The sequence below is a fragment of the Diabrotica virgifera genome, chromosome 7 (assembly GCF_917563875.1).
Source record: "Diabrotica virgifera virgifera chromosome 7, PGI_DIABVI_V3a".
Classification (NCBI taxonomy): Eukaryota; Metazoa; Arthropoda; class Insecta; order Coleoptera; family Chrysomelidae; genus Diabrotica; species Diabrotica virgifera.
This window is the reverse complement of record NC_065449.1, coordinates 85,566,842-85,585,196: the sequence shown is the minus strand read 5'-3', so window position 1 is coordinate 85,585,196 and position 18,355 is coordinate 85,566,842. Positions and strand designations below refer to the sequence as shown.

Sequence of the window (18,355 nt, the reverse complement as noted above, 5' to 3'; positions counted from 1 at the left end):
GCTAAAGTGTAGAACACATGCCCTAGTCCTACTGAATAATATTACACTTGAATGTACAACTTTCATAATATGCATTTCGTTTTTATCAATGGCTCAGTGATATTCTTGTTAAAATAATATCAAAAGTTAAACAAGGAAAAAAAGGAAGGCAACAACAAGCGGTGTTCCCAAGCGGTCACCCATCCAAGTACTAACCGCACCCGACACTGCTTGACTTCGGTGATCGGACGAGAACCGGTATATTCAGTGTGGTATGGCCGTTGCCGATTATAAATGAAACAAATTGATATAAAAATGAGTAAGTGATAGTCCAGTTTGTGAAAGGTTGCTCCCTCATGTAAAATGTTTCTGATTTGGTTTCTTCTATTGCACAATTGTATTTGCAATATACTGTTTTCTTTCTGCTTTACTTCTAGTTTGTTTTGCTAAAGTGTAGAACACATGCCCTAGTCCTACTGAATAATATTACACTTGAATGTGCAACTTGCATAATATGCATTTCGTTTTTATCAATGGCTCAGTGATATTCTTATTAAAATAATATCAAAAGTTAAACAAGGAAAAAAAGGAAGGCAACAACATGCGGTGTTCCCAAGCGGTCACCCATCCAAGTACTAACCGCACCCGACACTGCTTGACTTCGGTGATCGGACGAGAACCGGTATATTCAGTGTGGTATGGCCGTTGCCGATTATAACTGAAACAAATTGATTTAAAAATGAGTAAGTGATAGTCCAGGTTGTGAAAGGTTGCTCCATCATGTAAAATGTTTCTGATTCGGTGTCTTCTATTGCATAATTGTATTTGCAATATACTGTTTTCTTTCTGCTTTACTTCTAGTTTGCTTTGCTAAACTATAGAACACATGCCATAGTCCTACTGAATAATATTACACTTGAATGTACAACTTTCATAATATGTATTTAATTTTTGTCAATGGCCCAGTGTTATTCTTATTAAAATTATATCAAAAGTTAAACAAGGAAAAAAAGGAAGGCAACAACATGCGGTGTTCCCAAGCGGTCACCCATCCAAGTATTAACCGCACCCGACACTGCTTGACTTCGGTGATCGGACGAGAACCGGTATATTCAGTGTGGTATGGCCGTTGCCAATTATAACTGAAACAAATTGATATAAAAATGAGTAAGTGATAGTCCAGGTTGTGAAAGGTTGCTCCATCATGTAAAATGTTTCTGATTTGGTTTCTTCTATTGCATAATTGTATTTGCAATATACTGGTTTCTTTCTGCTTTACTTCTCGTTTGTTTTGCTAAACTATAGAACACATGCCCTAGTCCTACTGAATAATATTACACTTGAATGTACAACTTTCATAATATGTATTTCATTTTTGTCAATGGCCCAGTGTTATTCTTATTAAAATAATATCAAAAGTTAAACAAGGAAAAAAAGGAAGGCAACAACATGCGGTGTTCCCAAGCGGTCACCCATCCAAGTACTAACCGCACCCGACACTGCTTGACTTCGGTGATCGGACGAGAACCGGTATATTCAGTGTGGTATGGCCGTTGCCGATTATAAATGAAACAAATTGATATAAAAATGAGTAAGTGATAGTCCAGTTTGTGAGAGGTTGCTCCCTCATGTAAAATGTTTCTGATTTGGTTTCTTCTATTGCACAATTGTATTTGCAATATACTGTTTTCTTTCTGCTTTACTTCTAGTTTGTTTTGCTAAAGTGTAGAACACATGCCCTAGTCCTACTGAATAATATTACACTTGAATGTACAACTTGCATAATATGCATTTCGTTTTTATCAATGGCTCAGTGATATTCTTATTAAAATAATATCAAAAGTTAAACAAGGAAAAAAAGGAAGGCAACAACATGCGGTGTTCCCAAGCGGTCACCCATCCAAGTACTAACCGCACCCGACACTGCTTGACTTCGGTGATCGGACGAGAACCGGTATATTCAGTGTGGTATGGCCGTTGCCGATTATAACTGAAACAAATTGATTTAAAAATGAGTAAGTGATAGTCCAGGTTGTGAAAGGTTGCTCCATCATGTAAAATGTTTCTGATTCGGTGTCTTCTATTGCACAATTGTATTTGCAATATACTGTTTTCTTTCTGCTTTACTTCTAGTTTGTTTTGCTAAAGTGTAGAACACATGCACTAGTCCTACTGAATAATATTACACTTGAATGTACAACTTTCATAATATGCATTTCGTTTTTATCAATGGCTCAGTGATATTCTTGTTAAAATAATATCAAAAGTTAAACAAGGAAAAAAAGGAAGGCAACAACATGCGGTGTTCCCAAGCGGTCACCCATCCAAGTACTAACCGCACCCGACACTGCTTGACTTCGGTGATCGGACGAGAACCGGTATATTCAGTGTGGTATGGCCGTTGCCGATTATAAATGAAACAAATTGATATAAAAATGAGTAAGTGATAGTCCAGTTTGTGAGAGGTTGCTCCCTCATGTAAAATGTTTCTGATTTGGTTTCTTCTATTGCACAATTGTATTTGCAATATACTGTTTTCTTTCTGCTTTACTTCTAGTTTGTTTTGCTAAAGTGTAGAACACATGCCCTAGTCCTACTGAATAATATTACACTTGAATGTACAACTTTCATAATATGCATTTCGTTTTTATCAATGGCTCAGTGATATTCTTGTTAAAATAATATCAAAAGTTAAACAAGGAAAAAAAGGAAGGCAACAACATGCGGTGTTCCCAAGCGGTCACCCATCCAAGTATTAACCGCACCCGACACTGCTTGACTTCGGTGATCGGACGAGAACCGGTATATTCAGTGTGGTATGGCCGTTGCCGATTATAAATGAAACAAATTGATATAAAAATGAGTAAGTGATAGTCCAGTTTGTGAGAGGTTGCTCCCTCATGTAAAATGTTTCTGATTTGGTTTCTTCTATTGCACAATTGTATTTGCAATATACTGTTTTCTTTCTGCTTTACTTCTAGTTTGTTTTGCTAAAGTGTAGAACACATGCCCTAGTCCTACTGAATAATATTACACTTGAATGTACAACTTGCATAATATGCATTTCGTTTTTATCAATGGCTCAGTGATATTCTTATTAAAATAATATCAAAAGTTAAACAAGGAAAAAAAGGAAGGCAACAACATGCGGTGTTCCCAAGCGGTCACCCATCCAAGTACTAACCGCACCCGACACTGCTTGACTTCGGTGATCGGACGAGAACCGGTATATTCAGTGTGGTATGGCCGTTGCCGATTATAACTGAAACAAATTGATTTAAAAATGAGTAAGTGATAGTCCAGGTTGTGAAAGGTTGCTCCATCATGTAAAATGTTTCTGATTCGGTGTCTTCTATTGCATAATTGTATTTGCAATATACTGTTTTCTTTCTGCTTTACTTCTAGTTTGCTTTGCTAAACTATAGAACACATGCCATAGTCCTACTGAATAATATTACACTTGAATGTACAACTTTCATAATATGTATTTAATTTTTGTCAATGGCCCAGTGTTATTCTTATTAAAATTATATCAAAAGTTAAACAAGGAAAAAAAGGAAGGCAACAACATGCGGTGTTCCCAAGCGGTCACCCATCCAAGTATTAACCGCACCCGACACTGCTTGACTTCGGTGATCGGACGAGAACCGGTATATTCAGTGTGGTATGGCCGTTGCCAATTATAACTGAAACAAATTGATATAAAAATGAGTAAGTGATAGTCCAGGTTGTGAAAGGTTGCTCCATCATGTAAAATGTTTCTGATTCGGTGTCTTCTATTGCATAATTGTATTTGCAATATACTGGTTTCTTTCTGCTTTACTTCTCGTTTGTTTTGCTAAACTATAGAACACATGCCCTAGTCCTACTGAATAATATTACACTTGAATGTACAACTTTCATAATATGTATTTCATTTTTATCAATGGCTCAGTGATATTCTTGTTAAAATAATATCAAAAGTTAAACAAGGAAAAAAAGGAAGGCAACAACATGCGGTGTTCCCAAGCGGTCACCCATCCAAGTACTAACCGCACCCGACACTGCTTGACTTCGGTGATCGGACGAGAACCGGTATATTCAGTGTGGTATGGCCGTTGCCGATTATAAATGAAACAAATTGATATAAAAATGAGTAAGTGATAGTCCAGTTTGTGAGAGGTTGCTCCCTCATGTAAAATGTTTCTGATTTGGTTTCTTCTATTGCACAATTGTATTTGCAATATACTGTTTTCTTTCTGCTTTACTTCTAGTTTGTTTTGCTAAAGTGTAGAACACATGCCCTAGTCCTACTGAATAATATTACACTTGAATGTACAACTTTCATAATATGCATTTCGTTTTTATCAATGGCTCAGTGATATTCTTGTTAAAATAATATCAAAAGTTAAACAAGGAAAAAAAGGAAGGCAACAACATGCGGTGTTCCCAAGCGGTCACCCATCCAACTACTAACCGCACCCGACACTGCTTGACTTCGGTGATCGGACGAGAACCGGTATATTCAGTGTGGTATGGCCGTTGCCGATTATAAATGAAACAAATTGATATAAAAATGAGTAAGTGATAGTCCAGTTTGTGAAAGGTTGCTCCCTCATGTAAAATGTTTCTGATTTGGTTTCTTCTATTGCACAATTGTATTTGCAATATACTGTTTTCTTTCTGCTTTACTTCTAGTTTGTTTTGCTAAAGTGTAGAACACATGCCCTAGTCCTACTGAATAATATTACACTTGAATGTACAACTTGCATAATATGCATTTCGTTTTTATCAATGGCTCAGTGATATTCTTATTAAAATAATATCAAAAGTTAAACAAGGAAAAAAAGGAAGGCAACAACATGCGGTGTTCCCAAGCGGTCACCCATCCAAGTACTAACCGCACCCGACACTGCTTGACTTCGGTGATCGGACGAGAACCGGTATATTCAGTGTGGTATGGCCGTTGCCGATTATAACTGAAACAAATTGATTTAAAAATGAGTAAGTGATAGTCCAGGTTGTGAAAGGTTGCTCCATCATGTAAAATGTTTCTGATTCGGTGTCTTCTATTGCATAATTGTATTTGCAATATACTGTTTTCTTTCTGCTTTACTTCTAGTTTGCTTTGCTAAACTATAGAACACATGCCATAGTCCTACTGAATAATATTACACTTGAATGTACAACTTTCATAATATGTATTTAATTTTTGTCAATGGCCCAGTGTTATTCTTATTAAAATTATATCAAAAGTTAAACAAGGAAAAAAAGGAAGGCAACAACATGCGGTGTTCCCAAGCGGTCACCCATCCAAGTATTAACCGCACCCGACACTGCTTGACTTCGGTGATCGGACGAGAACCGGTATATTCAGTGTGGTATGGCCGTTGCCAATTATAACTGAAACAAATTGATATAAAAATGAGTAAGTGATAGTCCAGGTTGTGAAAGGTTGCTCCATCATGTAAAATGTTTCTGATTTGGTTTCTTCTATTGCATAATTGTATTTGCAATATACTGGTTTCTTTCTGCTTTACTTCTCGTTTGTTTTGCTAAACTATAGAACACATGCCCTAGTCCTACTGAATAATATTACACTTGAATGTACAACTTTCATAATATGTATTTCATTTTTGTCAATGGCCCAGTGTTATTCTTATTAAAATAATATCAAAAGTTAAACAAGGAAAAAAAGGAAGGCAACAACATGCGGTGTTCCCAAGCGGTCACCCATCCAAGTACTAACCGCACCCGACACTGCTTGACTTCGGTGATCGGACGAGAACCGGTATATTCAGTGTGGTATGGCCGTTGCCGATTATAAATGAAACAAATTGATATAAAAATGAGTAAGTGATAGTCCAGTTTGTGAGAGGTTGCTCCCTCATGTAAAATGTTTCTGATTTGGTTTCTTCTATTGCACAATTGTATTTGCAATATACTGTTTTCTTTCTGCTTTACTTCTAGTTTGTTTTGCTAAAGTGTAGAACACATGCCCTAGTCCTACTGAATAATATTACACTTGAATGTACAACTTGCATAATATGCATTTCTTTTTTATCAATGGCTCAGTGATATTCTTATTAAAATAATATCAAAAGTTAAACAAGGAAAAAAAGGAAGGCAACAACATGCGGTGTTCCCAAGCGGTCACCCATCCAAGTACTAACCGCACCCGACACTGCTTGACTTCGGTGATCGGACGAGAACCGGTATATTCAGTGTGGTATGGCCGTTGCCGATTATAACTGAAACAAATTGATTTAAAAATGAGTAAGTGATAGTCCAGGTTGTGAAAGGTTGCTCCATCATGTAAAATGTTTCTGATTCGGTGTCTTCTATTGCACAATTGTATTTGCAATATACTGTTTTCTTTCTGCTTTACTTCTAGTTTGTTTTGCTAAAGTGTAGAACACATGCACTAGTCCTACTGAATAATATTACACTTGAATGTACAACTTTCATAATATGCATTTCGTTTTTATCAATGGCTCAGTGATATTCTTGTTAAAATAATATCAAAAGTTAAACAAGGAAAAAAAGGAAGGCAACAACATGCGGTGTTCCCAACCGGTCAGCCATCCAAGTACTAACCGCACCCGACACTGCTTGACTTCGGTGATCGGACGAGAACCGGTATATTCAGTGTGGTATGGCCGTTGCCGATTATAAATGAAACAAATTGATATAAAAATGAGTAAGTGATAGTCCAGTTTGTGAGAGGTTGCTCCCTCATGTAAAATGTTTCTGATTTGGTTTCTTCTATTGCACAATTGTATTTGCAATATACTGTTTTCTTTCTGCTTTACTTCTAGTTTGTTTTGCTAAAGTGTAGAACACATGCCCTAGTCCTACTGAATAATATTACACTTGAATGTACAACTTTCATAATATGCATTTCGTTTTTATCAATGGCTCAGTGATATTCTTGTTAAAATAATATCAAAAGTTAAACAAGGAAAAAAAGGAAGGCAACAACATGCGGTGTTCCCAAGCGGTCACCCATCCAAGTATTAACCGCACCCGACACTGCTTGACTTCGGTGATCGGACGAGAACCGGTATATTCAGTGTGGTATGGCCGTTGCCGATTATAAATGAAACAAATTGATATAAAAATGAGTAAGTGATAGTCCAGTTTGTGAGAGGTTGCTCCCTCATGTAAAATGTTTCTGATTTGGTTTCTTCTATTGCACAATTGTATTTGCAATATACTGTTTTCTTTCTGCTTTACTTCTAGTTTGTTTTGCTAAAGTGTAGAACACATGCCCTAGTCCTACTGAATAATATTACACTTGAATGTACAACTTGCATAATATGCATTTCGTTTTTATCAATGGCTCAGTGATATTCTTATTAAAATAATATCAAAAGTTAAACAAGGAAAAAAAGGAAGGCAACAACATGCGGTGTTCCCAAGCGGTCACCCATCCAAGTACTAACCGCACCCGACACTGCTTGACTTCGGTGATCGGACGAGAACCGGTATATTCAGTGTGGTATGGCCGTTGCCGATTATAACTGAAACAAATTGATTTAAAAATGAGTAAGTGATAGTCCAGGTTGTGAAAGGTTGCTCCATCATGTAAAATGTTTCTGATTCGGTGTCTTCTATTGCATAATTGTATTTGCAATATACTGTTTTCTTTCTGCTTTACTTCTAGTTTGCTTTGCTAAACTATAGAACACATGCCATAGTCCTACTGAATAATATTACACTTGAATGTACAACTTTCATAATATGTATTTAATTTTTGTCAATGGCCCAGTGTTATTCTTATTAAAATTATATCAAAAGTTAAACAAGGAAAAAAAGGAAGGCAACAACATGCGGTGTTCCCAAGCGGTCACCCATCCAAGTATTAACCGCACCCGACACTGCTTGACTTCGGTGATCGGACGAGAACCGGTATATTCAGTGTGGTATGGCCGTTGCCAATTATAACTGAAACAAATTGATATAAAAATGAGTAAGTGATAGTCCAGGTTGTGAAAGGTTGCTCCATCATGTAAAATGTTTCTGATTCGGTGTCTTCTATTGCATAATTGTATTTGCAATATACTGGTTTCTTTCTGCTTTACTTCTCGTTTGTTTTGCTAAACTATAGAACACATGCCCTAGTCCTACTGAATAATATTACACTTGAATGTACAACTTTCATAATATGTATTTCATTTTTATCAATGGCTCAGTGATATTCTTGTTAAAATAATATCAAAAGTTAAACAAGGAAAAAAAGGAAGGCAACAACATGCGGTGTTCCCAAGCGGTCACCCATCCAAGTTCTAACCGCACCCGACACTGCTTGACTTCGGTGATCGGACGAGAACCGGTATATTCAGTGTGGTATGGCCGTTGCCGATTATAAATGAAACAAATTGATATAAAAATGAGTAAGTGATAGTCCAGTTTGTGAGAGGTTGCTCCCTCATGTAAAATGTTTCTGATTTGGTTTCTTCTATTGCACAATTGTATTTGCAATATACTGTTTTCTTTCTGCTTTACTTCTAGTTTGTTTTGCTAAAGTGTAGAACACATGCCCTAGTCCTACTGAATAATATTACACTTGAATGTACAACTTTCATAATATGCATTTCGTTTTTATCAATGGCTCAGTGATATTCTTGTTAAAATAATATCAAAAGTTAAACAAGGAAAAAAAGGAAGGCAACAACATGCGGTGTTCCCAAGCGGTCACCCATCCAAGTACTAACCGCACCCGACACTGCTTGACTTCGGTGATCGGACGAGAACCGGTATATTCAGTGTGGTATGGCCGTTGCCGATTATAAATGAAACAAATTGATATAAAAATGAGTAAGTGATAGTCCAGTTTGTGAAAGGTTGCTCCCTCATGTAAAATGTTTCTGATTTGGTTTCTTCTATTGCACAATTGTATTTGCAATATACTGTTTTCTTTCTGCTTTACTTCTAGTTTGTTTTGCTAAAGTGTAGAACACATGCCCTAGTCCTACTGAATAATATTACACTTGAATGTACAACTTGCATAATATGCATTTCGTTTTTATCAATGGCTCAGTGATATTCTTATTAAAATAATATCAAAAGTTAAACAAGGAAAAAAAGGAAGGCAACAACATGCGGTGTTCCCAAGCGGTCACCCATCCAAGTACTAACCGCACCCGACACTGCTTGACTTCGGTGATCGGACGAGAACCGGTATATTCAGTGTGGTATGGCCGTTGCCGATTATAACTGAAACAAATTGATTTAAAATTGAGTAAGTGATAGTCCAGGTTGTGAAAGGTTGCTCCATCATGTAAAATGTTTCTGATTCGGTGTCTTCTATTGCATAATTGTATTTGCAATATACTGTTTTCTTTCTGCTTTACTTCTAGTTTGCTTTGCTAAACTATAGAACACATGCCATAGTCCTACTGAATAATATTACACTTGAATGTACAACTTTCATAATATGTATTTAATTTTTGTCAATGGCCCAGTGTTATTCTTATTAAAATTATATCAAAAGTTAAACAAGGAAAAAAAGGAAGGCAACAACATGCGGTGTTCCCAAGCGGTCACCCATCCAAGTATTAACCGCACCCGACACTGCTTGACTTCGGTGATCGGACGAGAACCGGTATATTCAGTGTGGTATGGCCGTTGCCAATTATAACTGAAACAAATTGATATAAAAATGAGTAAGTGATAGTCCAGGTTGTGAAAGGTTGCTCCATCATGTAAAATGTTTCTGATTTGGTTTCTTCTATTGCATAATTGTATTTGCAATATACTGGTTTCTTTCTGCTTTACTTCTCGTTTGTTTTGCTAAACTATAGAACACATGCCCTAGTCCTACTGAATAATATTACACTTGAATGTACAACTTTCATAATATGTATTTCATTTTTGTCAATGGCCCAGTGTTATTCTTATTAAAATAATATCAAAAGTTAAACAAGGAAAAAAAGGAAGGCAACAACATGCGGTGTTCCCAAGCGGTCACCCATCCAAGTACTAACCGCACCCGACACTGCTTGACTTCGGTGATCGGACGAGAACCGGTATATTCAGTGTGGTATGGCCGTTGCCGATTATAAATGAAACAAATTGATATAAAAATGAGTAAGTGATAGTCCAGTTTGTGAGAGGTTGCTCCCTCATGTAAAATGTTTCTGATTTGGTTTCTTCTATTGCACAATTGTATTTGCAATATACTGTTTTCTTTCTGCTTTACTTCTAGTTTGTTTTGCTAAAGTGTAGAACACATGCCCTAGTCCTACTGAATAATATTACACTTGAATGTACAACTTGCATAATATGCATTTCGTTTTTATCAATGGCTCAGTGATATTCTTATTAAAATAATATCAAAAGTTAAACAAGGAAAAAAAGGAAGGCAACAACATGCGGTGTTCCCAAGCGGTCACCCATCCAAGTACTAACCGCACCCGACACTGCTTGACTTCGGTGATCGGACGAGAACCGGTATATTCAGTGTGGTATGGCCGTTGCCGATTATAACTGAAACAAATTGATTTAAAAATGAGTAAGTGATAGTCCAGGTTGTGAAAGGTTGCTCCATCATGTAAAATGTTTCTGATTCGGTGTCTTCTATTGCACAATTGTATTTGCAATATACTGTTTTCTTTCTGCTTTACTTCTAGTTTGTTTTGCTAAAGTGTAGAACACATGCACTAGTCCTACTGAATAATATTACACTTGAATGTACAACTTTCATAATATGCATTTCGTTTTTATCAATGGCTCAGTGATATTCTTGTTAAAATAATATCAAAAGTTAAACAAGGAAAAAAAGGAAGGCAACAACATGCGGTGTTCCCAAGCGGTCACCCATCCAAGTATTAACCGCACCCGACACTGCTTGACTTCGGTGATCGGACGAGAACCGGTATATTCAGTGTGGTATGGCCGTTGCCAATTATAACTGAAACAAATTGATATAAAAATGAGTAAGTGATAGTCCAGGTTGTGAAAGGTTGCTCCATCATGTAAAATGTTTCTGATTCGGTGTCTTCTATTGCATAATTGTATTTGCAATATACTGGTTTCTTTCTGCTTTACTTCTCGTTTGTTTTGCTAAACTATAGAACACATGCCCTAGTCCTACTGAATAATATTACACTTGAATGTACAACTTTCATAATATGTATTTCATTTTTGTCAATGTCCCAGTGTTATTCTTATTAAAATAATATCAAAAGTTAAACAAGGAAAAAAAGGAAGGCAACAACATGCGGTGTTCCCAAGCGGTCACCCATCCAAGTAATAACCGCACCCGACACTGCTTGACTTCGGTGATCGGACGAGAACCGGTATATTCAGTGTGGTATGGCCGTTGCCGATTATAAATGAAACAAATTGATTTAAAAATGAGTAAGTGATAGTCCAGGTTGTGAAAGGTTGCTCCCTCATGTAAAATGTTTCTGATTCGGTTTCTTCTATTGCATAATTGTATTTGCAATATACTGGTTTCTTTCTGCTTTACTTCTCGTTCGCTTTGCTAAAATATAGAACACATGCCATTGTCCTACTGAATAATATTACACTTAAATATACAACTTTCATAATATGTATTTCATTTTTGTCAATGGCCCAGTGTTATTCTTATTAAAATAATATCAAAAGTTAAACAAGGAAAAAAAGGAAGGCAACAACATGCGGTGTTCCCAAGCGGTCACCCATCCAAGTACTAACCGCACCCGACACTGCTTGACTTCGGTGATCGGACGAGAACCGGTATATTCAGTGTGGTATGGCCGTTGCCGATTATAACTGAAACAAATTGATTTAAAAATGAGTAAGTGATAGTCCAGGTTGTGAAAGGTTGCTCCATCATGTAAAATGTTTCTGATTCGGTGTCTTCTATTGCATAATTGTATTTGCAATATACTGTTTTCTTTCTGCTTTACTTCTAGTTTGCTTTGCTAAACTATAGAGCACATGCCATAGTCCTACTGAATAATATTACACTTGAATGTACAACTTTCATAATATGTATTTAATTTTTGTCAATGGCCCAGTGTTATTCTTATTAAAATTATATCAAAAGTTAAACAAGGAAAAAAAGGAAGGCAACAACATGCGGTGTTCCCAAGCGGTCACCCATCCAAGTATTAACCGCACCCGACACTGCTTGACTTCGGTGATCGGACGAGAACCGGTATATTCAGTGTGGTATGGCCGTTGCCGATTATAACTGAAACAAATTGATTTAGAAATGAGTAAGTGATAGTCCAGGTTGTGAAAGGTTGCTCCATCATGTAAAATGTTTCTGATTCGGTGTCTTCTATTGCATAATTGTATTTGCAATATACTGGTTTCTTTCTGCTTTACTTCTCGTTTGTTTTGCTAAACTATAGAACACATGCCCTAGTCCTACTGAATAATATTACACTTGAATGTACAACTTTCATAATATGTATTTCATTTTTGTCAATGGCCCAGTGTTATTCTTATTAAAATAAGATCAAAAGTTAAACAAGGAAAAAAAGGAAGGCAACAACATGCGGTGTTCCCAAGCGGTCACCCATCCAAGTACTAACCGCACCCGACACTGCTTGACTTCGGTGATCGGACGAGAACCGGTATATTCAGTGTGGTATGGCCGTTGCGGATTATAAATGAAACAAATTGATTTAAAAATGAGTAAGTGATAGTCCAGGTTGTGAAAGGTTGCTCCCTCATGTAAAATGTTTCTGATTCGGTTTCTTCTATTGCATAATTGTATTTGCAATATACTGGTTTCTTTCTGCTTTACTTCTCGTTTGCTTTGCTAAAATATAGAACACATGCCATTGTCCTACTGAATAATATTACACTTGAATGTACAACTTTCATAATATGTATTTCATTTTTGTCAATGGCCCAGTGTTATTCTTATTAAAATAATATCAAAAGTTAAACAAGGAAAAAAAGGAAGGCAACAACATGCGGTGTTCCCAAGCGGTCACCCATCCAAGTACTAACCGCACCCGACACTGCTTGACTTCGGTGATCGGACGAGAACCGGTATATTCAGTGTGGTATGGCCGTTGCCGATTATAAATGAAACAAATTGATATAAAAATGAGTAAGTGATAGTCCAGGTTGTGAGAGGTTGCTCCCTCATGTAAAATGTTTCTGATTTGGTTTCTTCTATTGCACAATTGTATTTGCAATATACTGTTTTCTTTCTGCTTTACTTCTAGTTTGTTTTGCTAAAGTGTAGAACACATGCACTAGTCCTACTGAATAATATTACACTTGAATGTACAACTTTCATAATATGCATTTCGTTTTTATCAATGGCTCAGTGATATTCTTGTTAAAATAATATCAAAAGTTAAACAAGGAAAAAAAGGAAGGCAACAACATGCGGTGTTCCCAAGCGGTCACCCATCCAAGTACTAACCGCACCCGACACTGCTTGACTTCGGTGATCGGACGAGAACCGGTATATTCAGTGTGGTATGGCCGTTGCCGATTATAAATGAAACAAATTGATATAAAAATGAGTAAGTGATAGTCCAGTTTGTGAGAGGTTGCTCCCTCATATAAAATGTTTCTGATTTGGTTTCTTCTATTGCACAATTGTATTTGCAATATACTGTTTTCTTTCTGCTTTACTTCTAGTTTGTTTTGCTAAAGTGTAGAACACATGCCCTAGTCCTACTGAATAATATTACACTTGAATGTAGAACTTGCATAATATGCATTTCGTTTTTATCAATGGCTCAGTGATATTCTTATTAAAATAATATCAAAAGTTAAACAAGGAAAAAAAGGAGGGCAACAACATGCGGTGTTCCCAAGCGGTCACCCATCCAAGTACTAACCGCACCCGACACTGCTTGACTTCGGTGATCGGACGAGAACCGGTATATTCAGTGTGGTATGGCCGTTGCCGATTATAACTGAAACAAATTGATTTAAAAATGAGTAAGTGATAGTCCAGGTTGTGAAAGGTTGCTCCATCATGTAAAATGTTTCTGATTCGGTGTCTTCTATTGCATAATTGTATTTGCAATATACTGTTTTCTTTCTGCTTTACTTCTAGTTTGCTTTGCTAAACTATAGAACACATGCCATAGTCCTACTGAATAATATTACACTTGAATGTACAACTTTCATAATATGTATTTAATTTTTGTCAATGGCCCAGTGTTATTCTTATTAAAATTATATCAAAAGTTAAACAAGGAAAAAAAGGAAGGCAACAACATGCGGTGTTCCCAAGCGGTCACCCATCCAAGTATTAACCGCACCCGACACTGCTTGACTTCGGTGATCGGACGAGAACCGGTATATTCAGTGTGGTATGGCCGTTGCCAATTATAACTGAAACAAATTGATATACAAATGAGTAAGTGATAGTCCAGGTTGTGAAAGGTTGCTCCATCATGTAAAATGTTTCTGATTTGGTTTCTTCTATTGCATAATTGTATTTGCAATATACTGGTTTCTTTCTGCTTTACTTCTCGTTTGTTTTGCTAAACTATAGAACACATGCCCTAGTCCTACTGAATAATATTACACTTGAATGTACAACTTTCATAATATGTATTTCATTTTTGTCAATGGCCCAGTGTTATTCTTATTAAAATAATATCAAAAGTTAAACAAGGAAAAAAAGGAAGGCAACAACATGCGGTGTTCCCAAGCGGTCACCCATCCAAGTACTAACCGCACCCGACACTGCTTGACTTCGGTGATCGGACGAGAACCGGTATATTCAGTGTGGTATGGCCGTTGCCGATTATAAATGAAACAAATTGATATAAAAATGAGTAAGTGATAGTCCAGTTTGTGAGAGGTTGCTCCCTCATGTAAAATGTTTCTGATTTGGTTTCTTCTATTGCACAATTGTATTTGCAATATACTGTTTTCTTTCTGCTTTACTTCTAGTTTGTTTTGCTAAAGTGTAGAACACATGCCCTAGTCCTACTGAATAATATTACACTTGAATGTACAACTTGCATAATATGCATTTCGTTTTTATCAATGGCTCAGTGATATTCTTATTAAAATAATATCAAAAGTTAAACAAGGAAAAAAAGGAAGGCAACAACATGCGGTGTTCCCAAGCGGTCACCCATCCAAGTACTAACCGCACCCGACACTGCTTGACTTCGGTGATCGGACGAGAACCGGTATATTCAGTGTGGTATGGCCGTTGCCGATTATAACTGAAACAAATTGATTTAAAAATGAGTAAGTGATAGTCCAGGTTGTGAAAGGTTGCTCCATCATGTAAAATGTTTCTGATTCGGTGTCTTCTATTGCACAATTGTATTTGCAATATACTGTTTTCTTTCTGCTTTACTTCTAGTTTGTTTTGCTAAAGTGTAGAACACATGCACTAGTCCTACTGAATAATATTACACTTGAATGTACAACTTTCATAATATGCATTTCGTTTTTATCAATGGCTCAGTGATATTCTTGTTAAAATAATATCAAAAGTTAAACAAGGAAAAAAAGGAAGGCAACAACATGCGGTGTTCCCAAGCGGTCACCCATCCAAGTATTAACCGCACCCGACACTGCTTGACTTCGGTGATCGGACGAGAACCGGTATATTCAGTGTGGTATGGCCGTTGCCAATTATAACTGAAACAAATTGATATAAAAATGAGTAAGTGATAGTCCAGGTTGTGAAAGGTTGCTCCATCATGTAAAATGTTTCTGATTCGGTGTCTTCTATTGCATAATTGTATTTGCAATATACTGGTTTCTTTCTGCTTTACTTCTCGTTTGTTTTGCTAAACTATAGAACACATGCCCTAGTCCTACTGAATAATATTACACTTGAATGTACAACTTTCATAATATGTATTTCATTTTTGTCAATGTCCCAGTGTTATTCTTATTAAAATAATATCAAAAGTTAAACAAGGAAAAAAAGGAAGGCAACAACATGCGGTGTTCCCAAGCGGTCACCCATCCAAGTAATAACCGCACCCGACACTGCTTGACTTCGGTGATCGGACGAGAACCGGTATATTCAGTGTGGTATGGCCGTTGCCGATTATAAATGAAACAAATTGATTTAAAAATGAGTAAGTGATAGTCCAGGTTGTGAAAGGTTGCTCCCTCATGTAAAATGTTTCTGATTCGGTTTCTTCTATTGCATAATTGTATTTGCAATATACTGGTTTCTTTCTGCTTTACTTCTCGTTCGCTTTGCTAAAATATAGAACACATGCCATTGTCCTACTGAATAATATTACACTTAAATATACAACTTTCATAATATGTATTTCATTTTTGTCAATGGCCCAGTGTTATTCTTATTAAAATAATATCAAAAGTTAAACAAGGAAAAAAAGGAAGGCAACAACATGCGGTGTTCCCAAGCGGTCACCCATCCAAGTACTAACCGCACCCGACACTGCTTGACTTCGGTGATCGGACGAGAACCGGTATATTCAGTGTGGTATGGCCGTTGCCGATTATAACTGAAACAAATTGATTTAAAAATGAGTAAGTGATAGTCCAGGTTGTGAAAGGTTGCTCCATCATGTAAAATGTTTCTGATTCGGTGTCTTCTATTGCATAATTGTATTTGCAATATACTGTTTTCTTTCTGCTTTACTTCTAGTTTGCTTTGCTAAACTATAGAGCACATGCCATAGTCCTACTGAATAATATTACACTTGAATGTACAACTTTCATAATATGTATTTAATTTTTGTCAATGGCCCAGTGTTATTCTTATTAAAATTATATCAAAAGTTAAACAAGGAAAAAAAGGAAGGCAACAACATGCGGTGTTCCCAAGCGGTCACCCATCCAAGTATTAACCGCACCCGACACTGCTTGACTTCGGTGATCGGACGAGAACCGGTATATTCAGTGTGGTATGGCCGTTGCCGATTATAACTGAAACAAATTGATTTAGAAATGAGTAAGTGATAGTCCAGGTTGTGAAAGGTTGCTCCATCATGTAAAATGTTTCTGATTCGGTGTCTTCTATTGCATAATTGTATTTGCAATATACTGGTTTCTTTCTGCTTTACTTCTCGTTTGTTTTGCTAAACTATAGAACACATGCCCTAGTCCTACTGAATAATATTACACTTGAATGTACAACTTTCATAATATGTATTTCATTTTTGTCAATGGCCCAGTGTTATTCTTATTAAAATAAGATCAAAAGTTAAACAAGGAAAAAAAGGAAGGCAACAACATGCGGTGTTCCCAAGCGGTCACCCATCCAAGTACTAACCGCACCCGACACTGCTTGACTTCGGTGATCGGACGAGAACCGGTATATTCAGTGTGGTATGGCCGTTGCGGATTATAAATGAAACAAATTGATTTAAAAATGAGTAAGTGATAGTCCAGGTTGTGAAAGGTTGCTCCCTCATGTAAAATGTTTCTGATTCGGTTTCTTCTATTGCATAATTGTATTTGCAATATACTGGTTTCTTTCTGCTTTACTTCTCGTTTGCTTTGCTAAAATATAGAACACATGCCATTGTCCTACTGAATAATATTACACTTGAATGTACAACTTTCATAATATGTATTTCATTTTTGTCAATGGCCCAGTGTTATTCTTATTCAAAATAATATCAAAAGTTAAACAAGGAAAAAAAGGAAGGCAACAACATGCGGTGTTCCCAAGCGGTCACCCATCCAAGTACTAACCGCACCCGACACTGCTTGACTTCGGTGATCGGACGAGAACCGGTATATTCAGTGTGGTATGGCCGTTGCCGATTATAAATGAAACAAATTGATATAAAAATGAGTAAGTGATAGTCCAGGTTGTGAGAGGTTGCTCCCTCATGTAAAATGTTTCTGATTTGGTTTCTTCTATTGCACAATTGTATTTGCAATATACTGTTTTCTTTCTGCTTTACTTCTAGTTTGTTTTGCTAAAGTGTAGAACACATGCACTAGTCCTACTGAATAATATTACACTTGAATGTACAACTTTCATAATATGCATTTCGTTTTTATCAATGGCTCAGTGATATTCTTGTTAAAATAATATCAAAAGTTAAACAAGGAAAAAAAGGAAGGCAACAACATGCGGTGTTCCCAAGCGGTCACCCATCCAAGTACTAACCGCACCCGACACTGCTTGACTTCGGTGATCGGACGAGAACCGGTATATTCAGTGTGGTATGGCCGTTGCCGATTATAAATGAAACAAATTGATATAAAAATGAGTAAGTGATAGTCCAGTTTGTGAGAGGTTGCTCCCTCATGTAAAATGTTTCTGATTTGGTTTCTTCTATTGCACAATTGTATTTGCAATATACTGTTTTCTTTCTGCTTTACTTCTAGTTTGTTTTGCTAAAGTGTAGAACACATGCCCTAGTCCTACTGAATAATATTACACTTGAATGTAGAACTTGCATAATATGCATTTCGTTTTTATCAATGGCTCAGTGATATTCTTATTAAAATAATATCA

The 18,355-nt window shown here is 36.5% G+C and overlaps 43 non-coding genes across 43 annotated transcripts; all 43 read right to left on the bottom strand.

The window, feature by feature from the left end:
- Positions 1-146: 146 nt before the first annotated feature.
- Positions 147-265, bottom strand: LOC126889024 (5S ribosomal RNA). Its single transcript, XR_007699829.1, has one exon. It is a non-coding gene; the product is annotated as a 5S ribosomal RNA (ribosomal RNA).
- A 305-nt stretch (positions 266-570) lies between these two features.
- Positions 571-689, bottom strand: LOC126888899 (5S ribosomal RNA). Its single transcript, XR_007699701.1, has one exon. It is a non-coding gene; the product is annotated as a 5S ribosomal RNA (ribosomal RNA).
- Positions 690-994: 305 nt separating this feature from the next.
- On the bottom strand, positions 995-1,113 carry LOC126889054 (5S ribosomal RNA). Its single transcript, XR_007699859.1, has one exon. It is a non-coding gene; the product is annotated as a 5S ribosomal RNA (ribosomal RNA).
- A 305-nt stretch (positions 1,114-1,418) lies between these two features.
- LOC126888898 (5S ribosomal RNA) lies at positions 1,419-1,537 on the bottom strand. Its single transcript, XR_007699700.1, has one exon. It is a non-coding gene; the product is annotated as a 5S ribosomal RNA (ribosomal RNA).
- A 305-nt stretch (positions 1,538-1,842) lies between these two features.
- On the bottom strand, positions 1,843-1,961 carry LOC126888897 (5S ribosomal RNA). The gene has a single exon (XR_007699699.1). It is a non-coding gene; the product is annotated as a 5S ribosomal RNA (ribosomal RNA).
- A 305-nt stretch (positions 1,962-2,266) lies between these two features.
- Positions 2,267-2,385, bottom strand: LOC126889196 (5S ribosomal RNA). The gene has a single exon (XR_007699965.1). It is a non-coding gene; the product is annotated as a 5S ribosomal RNA (ribosomal RNA).
- Positions 2,386-2,690: 305 nt separating this feature from the next.
- On the bottom strand, positions 2,691-2,809 carry LOC126889053 (5S ribosomal RNA). The gene has a single exon (XR_007699858.1). It is a non-coding gene; the product is annotated as a 5S ribosomal RNA (ribosomal RNA).
- Positions 2,810-3,114: 305 nt separating this feature from the next.
- LOC126889195 (5S ribosomal RNA) lies at positions 3,115-3,233 on the bottom strand. Its single transcript, XR_007699964.1, has one exon. It is a non-coding gene; the product is annotated as a 5S ribosomal RNA (ribosomal RNA).
- A 305-nt stretch (positions 3,234-3,538) lies between these two features.
- LOC126889052 (5S ribosomal RNA) lies at positions 3,539-3,657 on the bottom strand. Its single transcript, XR_007699857.1, has one exon. It is a non-coding gene; the product is annotated as a 5S ribosomal RNA (ribosomal RNA).
- Positions 3,658-3,962: 305 nt separating this feature from the next.
- Positions 3,963-4,081, bottom strand: LOC126889194 (5S ribosomal RNA). The gene has a single exon (XR_007699963.1). It is a non-coding gene; the product is annotated as a 5S ribosomal RNA (ribosomal RNA).
- A 305-nt stretch (positions 4,082-4,386) lies between these two features.
- On the bottom strand, positions 4,387-4,505 carry LOC126889019 (5S ribosomal RNA). The gene has a single exon (XR_007699823.1). It is a non-coding gene; the product is annotated as a 5S ribosomal RNA (ribosomal RNA).
- Positions 4,506-4,810: 305 nt separating this feature from the next.
- LOC126889193 (5S ribosomal RNA) lies at positions 4,811-4,929 on the bottom strand. Its single transcript, XR_007699962.1, has one exon. It is a non-coding gene; the product is annotated as a 5S ribosomal RNA (ribosomal RNA).
- A 305-nt stretch (positions 4,930-5,234) lies between these two features.
- On the bottom strand, positions 5,235-5,353 carry LOC126889051 (5S ribosomal RNA). The gene has a single exon (XR_007699856.1). It is a non-coding gene; the product is annotated as a 5S ribosomal RNA (ribosomal RNA).
- A 305-nt stretch (positions 5,354-5,658) lies between these two features.
- Positions 5,659-5,777, bottom strand: LOC126889192 (5S ribosomal RNA). The gene has a single exon (XR_007699961.1). It is a non-coding gene; the product is annotated as a 5S ribosomal RNA (ribosomal RNA).
- Positions 5,778-6,082: 305 nt separating this feature from the next.
- Positions 6,083-6,201, bottom strand: LOC126889190 (5S ribosomal RNA). Its single transcript, XR_007699959.1, has one exon. It is a non-coding gene; the product is annotated as a 5S ribosomal RNA (ribosomal RNA).
- A 305-nt stretch (positions 6,202-6,506) lies between these two features.
- LOC126889110 (5S ribosomal RNA) lies at positions 6,507-6,625 on the bottom strand. The gene has a single exon (XR_007699914.1). It is a non-coding gene; the product is annotated as a 5S ribosomal RNA (ribosomal RNA).
- Positions 6,626-6,930: 305 nt separating this feature from the next.
- LOC126889049 (5S ribosomal RNA) lies at positions 6,931-7,049 on the bottom strand. The gene has a single exon (XR_007699854.1). It is a non-coding gene; the product is annotated as a 5S ribosomal RNA (ribosomal RNA).
- A 305-nt stretch (positions 7,050-7,354) lies between these two features.
- On the bottom strand, positions 7,355-7,473 carry LOC126889189 (5S ribosomal RNA). Its single transcript, XR_007699958.1, has one exon. It is a non-coding gene; the product is annotated as a 5S ribosomal RNA (ribosomal RNA).
- A 305-nt stretch (positions 7,474-7,778) lies between these two features.
- LOC126889048 (5S ribosomal RNA) lies at positions 7,779-7,897 on the bottom strand. Its single transcript, XR_007699853.1, has one exon. It is a non-coding gene; the product is annotated as a 5S ribosomal RNA (ribosomal RNA).
- Positions 7,898-8,202: 305 nt separating this feature from the next.
- Positions 8,203-8,321, bottom strand: LOC126889114 (5S ribosomal RNA). Its single transcript, XR_007699918.1, has one exon. It is a non-coding gene; the product is annotated as a 5S ribosomal RNA (ribosomal RNA).
- A 305-nt stretch (positions 8,322-8,626) lies between these two features.
- On the bottom strand, positions 8,627-8,745 carry LOC126889188 (5S ribosomal RNA). Its single transcript, XR_007699957.1, has one exon. It is a non-coding gene; the product is annotated as a 5S ribosomal RNA (ribosomal RNA).
- A 305-nt stretch (positions 8,746-9,050) lies between these two features.
- LOC126889187 (5S ribosomal RNA) lies at positions 9,051-9,169 on the bottom strand. The gene has a single exon (XR_007699956.1). It is a non-coding gene; the product is annotated as a 5S ribosomal RNA (ribosomal RNA).
- A 305-nt stretch (positions 9,170-9,474) lies between these two features.
- On the bottom strand, positions 9,475-9,593 carry LOC126889047 (5S ribosomal RNA). Its single transcript, XR_007699852.1, has one exon. It is a non-coding gene; the product is annotated as a 5S ribosomal RNA (ribosomal RNA).
- A 305-nt stretch (positions 9,594-9,898) lies between these two features.
- Positions 9,899-10,017, bottom strand: LOC126889186 (5S ribosomal RNA). Its single transcript, XR_007699955.1, has one exon. It is a non-coding gene; the product is annotated as a 5S ribosomal RNA (ribosomal RNA).
- A 305-nt stretch (positions 10,018-10,322) lies between these two features.
- On the bottom strand, positions 10,323-10,441 carry LOC126889185 (5S ribosomal RNA). The gene has a single exon (XR_007699954.1). It is a non-coding gene; the product is annotated as a 5S ribosomal RNA (ribosomal RNA).
- A 305-nt stretch (positions 10,442-10,746) lies between these two features.
- On the bottom strand, positions 10,747-10,865 carry LOC126889046 (5S ribosomal RNA). Its single transcript, XR_007699851.1, has one exon. It is a non-coding gene; the product is annotated as a 5S ribosomal RNA (ribosomal RNA).
- Positions 10,866-11,170: 305 nt separating this feature from the next.
- Positions 11,171-11,289, bottom strand: LOC126889089 (5S ribosomal RNA). The gene has a single exon (XR_007699893.1). It is a non-coding gene; the product is annotated as a 5S ribosomal RNA (ribosomal RNA).
- A 305-nt stretch (positions 11,290-11,594) lies between these two features.
- LOC126889184 (5S ribosomal RNA) lies at positions 11,595-11,713 on the bottom strand. The gene has a single exon (XR_007699953.1). It is a non-coding gene; the product is annotated as a 5S ribosomal RNA (ribosomal RNA).
- A 305-nt stretch (positions 11,714-12,018) lies between these two features.
- Positions 12,019-12,137, bottom strand: LOC126889045 (5S ribosomal RNA). Its single transcript, XR_007699850.1, has one exon. It is a non-coding gene; the product is annotated as a 5S ribosomal RNA (ribosomal RNA).
- A 305-nt stretch (positions 12,138-12,442) lies between these two features.
- Positions 12,443-12,561, bottom strand: LOC126889035 (5S ribosomal RNA). Its single transcript, XR_007699840.1, has one exon. It is a non-coding gene; the product is annotated as a 5S ribosomal RNA (ribosomal RNA).
- Positions 12,562-12,866: 305 nt separating this feature from the next.
- On the bottom strand, positions 12,867-12,985 carry LOC126889183 (5S ribosomal RNA). The gene has a single exon (XR_007699952.1). It is a non-coding gene; the product is annotated as a 5S ribosomal RNA (ribosomal RNA).
- Positions 12,986-13,290: 305 nt separating this feature from the next.
- LOC126889182 (5S ribosomal RNA) lies at positions 13,291-13,409 on the bottom strand. The gene has a single exon (XR_007699951.1). It is a non-coding gene; the product is annotated as a 5S ribosomal RNA (ribosomal RNA).
- A 305-nt stretch (positions 13,410-13,714) lies between these two features.
- Positions 13,715-13,833, bottom strand: LOC126889010 (5S ribosomal RNA). The gene has a single exon (XR_007699814.1). It is a non-coding gene; the product is annotated as a 5S ribosomal RNA (ribosomal RNA).
- Positions 13,834-14,138: 305 nt separating this feature from the next.
- On the bottom strand, positions 14,139-14,257 carry LOC126889044 (5S ribosomal RNA). The gene has a single exon (XR_007699849.1). It is a non-coding gene; the product is annotated as a 5S ribosomal RNA (ribosomal RNA).
- Positions 14,258-14,562: 305 nt separating this feature from the next.
- LOC126889181 (5S ribosomal RNA) lies at positions 14,563-14,681 on the bottom strand. The gene has a single exon (XR_007699950.1). It is a non-coding gene; the product is annotated as a 5S ribosomal RNA (ribosomal RNA).
- Positions 14,682-14,986: 305 nt separating this feature from the next.
- Positions 14,987-15,105, bottom strand: LOC126889179 (5S ribosomal RNA). Its single transcript, XR_007699948.1, has one exon. It is a non-coding gene; the product is annotated as a 5S ribosomal RNA (ribosomal RNA).
- A 305-nt stretch (positions 15,106-15,410) lies between these two features.
- Positions 15,411-15,529, bottom strand: LOC126889043 (5S ribosomal RNA). The gene has a single exon (XR_007699848.1). It is a non-coding gene; the product is annotated as a 5S ribosomal RNA (ribosomal RNA).
- Positions 15,530-15,834: 305 nt separating this feature from the next.
- Positions 15,835-15,953, bottom strand: LOC126889088 (5S ribosomal RNA). Its single transcript, XR_007699892.1, has one exon. It is a non-coding gene; the product is annotated as a 5S ribosomal RNA (ribosomal RNA).
- Positions 15,954-16,258: 305 nt separating this feature from the next.
- LOC126889178 (5S ribosomal RNA) lies at positions 16,259-16,377 on the bottom strand. Its single transcript, XR_007699947.1, has one exon. It is a non-coding gene; the product is annotated as a 5S ribosomal RNA (ribosomal RNA).
- Positions 16,378-16,682: 305 nt separating this feature from the next.
- On the bottom strand, positions 16,683-16,801 carry LOC126889042 (5S ribosomal RNA). The gene has a single exon (XR_007699847.1). It is a non-coding gene; the product is annotated as a 5S ribosomal RNA (ribosomal RNA).
- Positions 16,802-17,106: 305 nt separating this feature from the next.
- Positions 17,107-17,225, bottom strand: LOC126889034 (5S ribosomal RNA). The gene has a single exon (XR_007699839.1). It is a non-coding gene; the product is annotated as a 5S ribosomal RNA (ribosomal RNA).
- A 306-nt stretch (positions 17,226-17,531) lies between these two features.
- On the bottom strand, positions 17,532-17,650 carry LOC126889177 (5S ribosomal RNA). The gene has a single exon (XR_007699946.1). It is a non-coding gene; the product is annotated as a 5S ribosomal RNA (ribosomal RNA).
- Positions 17,651-17,955: 305 nt separating this feature from the next.
- Positions 17,956-18,074, bottom strand: LOC126889176 (5S ribosomal RNA). The gene has a single exon (XR_007699945.1). It is a non-coding gene; the product is annotated as a 5S ribosomal RNA (ribosomal RNA).
- Positions 18,075-18,355: the final 281 nt, after the last annotated feature.